This window comes from Drosophila sechellia, chromosome 3R (assembly GCF_004382195.2).
Source record: "Drosophila sechellia strain sech25 chromosome 3R, ASM438219v1, whole genome shotgun sequence".
NCBI classification, from domain to species: domain Eukaryota; kingdom Metazoa; phylum Arthropoda; class Insecta; order Diptera; family Drosophilidae; genus Drosophila; species Drosophila sechellia.
Window position 1 is genome coordinate 2,961,937 of NC_045952.1, and position 7,524 is coordinate 2,969,460.

General features: G+C 32.2%; 1 long non-coding RNA gene across 1 annotated transcript; it reads left to right on the plus strand.

Moving 5' to 3' along the window:
• The first annotated feature begins 6,412 nt into the window (after nt 1-6,412).
• On the plus strand, nt 6,413-7,524 carry LOC116801509. Its single transcript, XR_004362062.1, has 3 exons — nt 6,413-6,721; nt 6,783-7,049; nt 7,111-7,524. It is a non-coding gene; the product is annotated as an uncharacterized LOC116801509 (long non-coding RNA).

Below are 7,524 nucleotides of genomic sequence, written 5' to 3' on the forward strand. Positions count from 1 at the left end.
CAAAATTGCCAAAATTCAATTAATAAAATAAAAATAGAAGGAAACAAAATGATAAGAGTAACGCAATGCAAAATAGAAATCAATAGTATAATTTTAAGTGAAAATCTGTTAGAACCAGAAATAGATTTGACACCACTATACACACCACTTAATATAACAAAAATAAAAATTGTAAAACACAACGACATTGTTGAGATGATTTCAGAGAACAATATTACACTTTACATACAAATGATCATTGTAATAATCGCACTAATTTTGTTGTACTCATATTTAAGATATGTATCATTTAAACCATTTATGATGCTGTATGCAAAACTTAAAATAAGAAAAAATCAAAATCAAAACACACCACAACAAACAGAAATAGAAGAAACTCCATTTCCCACACTATATCCATCAATCCCAGCCCAAGTATAGGCTTCTTTTTAAGGGAAGGGGAGTGACGTATTTGGGTGGTCCAAACCAGCCACTTCTATTATTTCAAAGAAATCAGTAATGCACTCTAGTAATTTTCCATAATGTATCCCAGCTGCGCAGCATTCGTTTATCTTTGGCAGCGCAGCCGTTCTTGTAAACATCCTAAAGCCTGACCTAAGCAGATTTGACTGCCCTCTTTCAACGCTACCTAATCTTAAGAACCCAAGAGCGAGGCTCTCTCGAAATACAAATATTGTTCAAATACTGAGGCTTCTCCTCAATCCAATTTGCATTTGATTTTTAGTCTTAAGCTGAGATCCAAAGAATAAAGTCGTGAAACTATTTCTCCTAAAAACTATTTTTTATTTCTTGGCGTTGCCCTTAGTCAACTGACGGGACATTAGTTCGGCTCAAAAATAAAACAACAATTTTACTGGCGCAGTCGGTAGGATCTAAAAGTATCCGAAAAAAGAACCTTCGAGTGGAAAATAAGTTAAATTTTATAGTCCAGTGCTCGAAACATCTCCCAAAATAAATTCGTGAAAACTCTTCAACTTGGATTATAATTCCAATTCGGTTATCCAATAATAAGTGGAAGTGAAATACGAAACAAAAACATTAAGTCCCAAGGCAACTAAGTTTTAAAACCAACATATAAAAATAAAAAATAAAAACAATATAGAATTTTAATAATACAATACAAAAATTTACAAAAAAAAAAACAAGTGAAACTAGAAAGCTTAAAAATAATAATAACATTGAATCCGAAACAAAACAAAAAAATAAAACACAAAATTTAAAAATTTTACAATAAAAATGTCACAACCAATTATTGCCGCACCCCAAATTGTTGCGCTGAGCGACATCAACCTTGCCGAAGCCCGTCGGCAGCTTAAAGACATTATGCCATTCAAGGGTGATCCAGAAACCCTTCACACCTTTATCAGCAGAGTGGATTACCTAATTTCGCTCTACCAAACAAATGATGTCCGACAACAGAGGATTCTACTGGGAGCCATCGAAAGGAACTTGGACGGACAGATTACACGATCTTTGGGACTTCCGAACATCGAAGATTGGCCTACCCTTAAAGCAAGACTCATCGCGGAATTTAGAATTCAAACACCAAACTACAAACTTCTGGAGAACTTCAGGGAGACACCATACAGAGGAAGCCTAAGAGCATTCTGCGAAGAACCGGAAAGACGACGTCAATTAATAATTTCGAAACTACACCTGGAAGGTAACCAATCGGATTTTCTTATTTATATTCAGGCTATTAAAGAATCTATTAAGATACTGATAAGGAAACTACTAATACAATTATTCACTATTATTATATGATGGGCTAATCACGATATTACAGACTGAAGATCCTTAATTACCATTGGACAAAATGAGGGAATTTATGAAGAACACATTAATTTTGAATTTTATGAAAACCCAGAATATCGTAATAAAAATTCAAATTCTAATCAGAATTCGAAAGCACAAAAATTCAATACAAATGTTCAAACTCAAAATCGACCAATCACAATATTCCCAACCCTTCCAACCTAATTTTAATCAATACATTCAACCATTTAGACCTAGCTATACACAGCAGATGACTAACAACCCACCCATGTGGCACGCACCTAATTATTTCAGACCCAACCAATACATAAACCCACAACCCATTATTCAAAAAAATCATTTCCAACAATATCCCAACAAAACCCAAACAACGCATTTTAGAGGAAATACATACCCTCGACTACAACAACCCTCTACACATAAAAATACTAACTTCCCGATTACTAAACGACTAAGACCATCGGACAGTGAACAAACTAAAATGTCTATTGACGAAATTAGATTCCAAGACGCGCATGAATTCGAACAAGTCCAACCTAATTATTACGAGCAACAGTATTATAACCAAAATCAATACAATCCGTATCAAAATCATAGCTTCATTAATGAAGGGCAACAACAAGTCCAATCTGTACAAATTAATAACAAACAAAACCAAAATAATTCTGAACTAAACGAAAATTTTCGGTTAACAGCCCCGGAAAAATACGAATACATAAAAATAGTATACAAAGGGCGCTCATACAAATGCCTTCTAGACACAGGATCAACAATTAATATGATCAATGAAAATATATTTTGTCTTCCCATTCAAAATAGTAGATGTGAAGTTTTAACATCAAATGGCCCTATTACCTTGAACGACTTTATTGTGTTACCCAGAAATAGTATTTTCAAAAAAACCGAACCATTTTATGTGCACAGATTTTCTATTAATTACGATATGCTAATTGGCAGAAAATTGTTGAAAAATGCTCAATCAGTTATTAATTACAAAAATGACACAGTTACCCTTTTTGATCAAACATACAAATTAATCACTTCAGAATCCGAAAGAAACCAAAATTTGTATATCCAAAGGACACCAGAATCAATTGCAAGCTCAGATCAGGAATCAATAAAAAAATTAGATTTTTCACAGTTTCGATTAGATCACCTAAATCAGGAGGAAACTCTTAAGTTAAAAGGCTTATTAAATAAATTTAGAAATCTTGAATATAAGGAGGGAGAAAAATTAACATTTACAAATACAATTAAACACGTACTAAATACGACACATAACTCCCCGATTTATTCGAAACAATACCCACTTGCGCAAACACACGAAATCGAAGTAGAAAACCAAGTACAGGAAATGCTGAATCAGGGATTAATTATGGAAAGTAATTCGCCATACAATAGTCCTACTTGGGTCGTACCAAAAAAAACGGATGCTTCCGGCATAAATAAGTACAGGGTAGTTATTGATTATAGAAAGCTAAATGAAATAATCATACCTGACAGATATCCAATTCCAAATATGGACGAAATTCTTGGCAAACTGGGTAAATGCCAATATTTTACAACGATCGATCTGGCAAAGGGATTTCATCAAATAGAAATGGACGAAGAATCAATTTCTAAAACTGCATTCTCCACAAAAAGCGGTCATTACGAATACCTTCGAATGCCATTTGGCCTTAGGAATGCACCCGCTACTTTTCAAAGGTGCATGAATAATACCCTTCGACCGTTGCTTAACAAACACTGTTTGGTGTATCTGGATGATATTATAATTTTTTCAACATCCCTTACAGAACATTTAAATTCAAAACAATTAGTTTTTACAAAGCTTGCAGATGCAAATTTAAAATTGCAACTAGACAAATGTGAGTTCTTAAAAAAGGAAGCTAACTTTCTTGGTCACATAGTTACCCCTGATGGTATTAAACCAAATCCTATTAAAGTTAAAGCCATAGTTTCATACCCAATTCCGACAAAAGTAAAAGAGATAAGAGCTTTCCTTGGATTAACAGGTTATTATCGCAAATTTATTCCAAATTACGCAGACATAGCAAAACCCATGACCAGCTGCTTAAAAAAGGAGCAAAGATAGATACACAAAACTTGAGTACATAGAGGCATTCGAAAAACTTAAGGCTTTGATAATTCGTGACCCAATTTTACAATTACCTGATTTTGAAAAGAAATTTGTTTTAACCACAGATGCAAGTAACTTGGCCCTCGGGGCTGTCCTTTCTCAAAACGGTCATCCTATATCTTTTATTAGTAGAACACTTAATGATCACGAATTAAATTACAGTGCTATCGAAAAAGAATTACTCGCCATAGTTTGGGCCACAAAAACTTTTCGACATTATTTACTAGGACGACAATTTCTCATTGCCAGTGACCATCAACCTCTTAGATGGCTTCATAACTTAAAGGAACCGAATGCTAAGTTAGAAAGATGGAGAGTTAGATTAAGCGAATACCAATTTAAAATAGATTATATTAAAGGGAAAGAAAATTCAGTTGCCGATGCATTATCAAGAATTAAAATTGAAGAAAATCATCATAGTGAAGCTACTCAACATAGTGCAGAAGAGGACAATAGCAACCTTATTAATTTAACAGAAAAACCAATAAATTATTTCAAAAAACAAATAATCTTTATTAAATCCGATAAAAATAAAGTAGAGCATTCAAAAATATTCGGTAACTCCATTACCACAATTCAATATGATGTAATGACACTTGAAAAGGCCAAACAAATTTTACTCGATCACTTTATCCATAGAAACATTACCATTTATATTGAGAGCGATGTAGATTTTGAAATTATTCAAAGAGCACACATAGAAATTGTTAATACCACCTACACAAAAGTAATTCGCAGTCTTTTCCTATTAAAGAACGTTGGTTCATACGCCGAATTCAAAGAAATCATACTTCAATCACATGAAAAACTTTTACACCCAGGTATACAGAAAATGACAAAATTATTTAAAGAAAATCACTTCTTTACAAATAGCCAACTATTAATTCAGAATATAATAAACGAATGCAATTTGGCCAAAACATTTTGAACATTAAAACATCCACTTGGATTAACTACAATGATAACCAAGTATTAATCATATCCCACATACCCATTTACCTTTCACTAATAAGCACAATTAAAATAATTCCTTAACCAGACTCCAACGGCTATCAGCTAGATTACACAGACACACAATCATATTTTGAAAAAGAAAATAAAGTTTATAATACCGAAAATAAAGAAGTAAAAAATGAATGTGTCACCAATATTATTAAACACTTAAATCCAATTTGTAATTTTAAGCCAGTACACGCGAACGAAATAATAAAATACATAGAACCAAACACAATTGTAACCTGGAACTTAACCCAAACAATTCTTAACCAAAATTGCCAAAATTCAATTAATAAAATAAAAATAGAAGGAAACAAAATGATAAGAGTAACGCAATGCAAAATAGAAATCAATAGTATAATTTTAAGTGAAAATCTGTTAGAACCAGAAATAGATTTGACACCACTATACACACCACTTAATATAACAAAAATAAAAATTGTAAAACACAACGACATTGTTGAGATGATTTCAGAGAACAATATTACACTTTACATACAAATGATCATTGTAATAATCGCACTAATTTTGTTGTACTCATATTTAAGATATGTATCATTTAAACCATTTATGATGCTGTATGCAAAACTTAAAATAAGAAAAAATCAAAATCAAAACACACCACAACAAACAGAAATAGAAGAAACTCCATTTCCCACACTATATCCATCAATCCCAGCCCAAGTATAGGCTTCTCTTTAAGGGAAGGGGAGTGACGTATTTGGGTGGTCCAAACCAGCCACTTCTATTATTTCAAAGAAATCAGTAATGCACTCTAGTAATTTTCCATAATGTATCCCAGCTGCGCAGCATTCGTTTATCTTTGGCAGCGCAGCCGTTCTTGTAAACATCCTAAAGCCTGACCTAAGCAGATTTGACTGCCCTCTTTCAACGCTACCTAATCTTAAGAACCCAAGAGCGAGGGTCTCTCGAAATACAAATATTGTTCAAATACTGAGGCTTCTCCTCAATCCAATTTGCATTTGATTTTTAGTCTTAAGCTGAGATCCAAAGAATAAAGTCGTGAAACTATTTCTCCTAAAAACTATTTTTTATTTCTTGGCGTTGCCCTTAGTCAACTGACGGGACATTAGTTCGACTCAAAAATAAAACAACAATTTTACTATATATATATATATATATATATTATTATTATATATATATATATATTATTATATATATATATATATATATATATATATATATGGATTATTATATATATATATATATATATATATATTTATGTGCTCTCTGTTCGGCTAGAGACTCACCTATGTAAAATGTACCATCAAATAAACCATAAATAAAAAAAATTATTATTATATATTATATTATTATATATATATATATATATATATATATTTATGTGCTCGCTGTTCGGCTAGAGACTCACCTATGTAAAATGTACCATCAAATTAACCATAAATAAAACAAGATTCAACTGCAGCGCAAGAGACAAAAAAAAAAAACAAATTTCTATCGACCTGCAAAAAAAATTTTTTGCCAAGAAGCGCAGAAAAAAAACAGGACTGTTCGCTTTCTATCGACTATCAAAAAAACTTTTGGCCACGCCCACCTTGAATAAATACGCATTTCTTTTTTACAACGTAAATTTAACCGCCCAATAATATTGAAAAAAAAAAGAAAAAGTCCAGTGTACTGGTGGGAAATGAATGATTATTGCAACGATAGATTTTATACGGAAATTTTGTCAGCATTACCATTGAGTAATTGTGAAAATGGAATCGTCCTGTACGTGTTTAATGATAAATCCTTTCCGTCTGCTATGAGTTTTTTAGAAAAAACTGGGTATGTATACATTTTGCAATTGTATTCTTCGTCATATCAATCAGATAAATTTATATTTTAGGATTATTGGACTGTATACAACATTTGTTTATGTAGTCTCTAGAATTATCCGATCCCTTATTGCAAACAATCACAGGCGAATCATGTTTGAAGATTTGCCATATGTTGATCGAGTCTTAAAGTTATGCACCGATATATATTTAGTTCGTGAAACACAGGAATATCGGCTTGAAGCATTACCATTGAGTAATTGTGAAAATGGAATCGTCCTGTACGTGTTTAATGATAAATCCTTTCCGTCTGCTATGAGTTTTTTAGAAAAAACTGGGTATGTATACATTTTGCAATTGTATTCTTCGTCATATCAATCAGATAAATTTATATTTTAGGATTATTGGACTGTATACAACATTTGTTTATGTAGTCTCTAGAATTATCCGATCCCTTATTGCAAACAATCACAGGCGAATCATGTTTGAAGATTTGCCATATGTTGATCGAGTCTTAAAGTTATGCACCGATATATATTTAGTTCGTGAAACACAGGAATATCGGCTTGAAGAGGATTTATATGGAAAACTTATATTTTTATATCGATCTCCAGAAACACTAATAAAATGGACACGATTTAAGGAAGATATTTCGGAAACTGCTCCTAGTTCCCAGCTGAGGATTCAACGAAATTAATCTGCAACCTATAGTATGGAACTTGGGACGTAAAGTGTGAGATCCTTGATATGTATAACAAATTCATAAATGGTATAATTATTTAACAAAAAATAAGAAAATTCGATTTCCTTTTA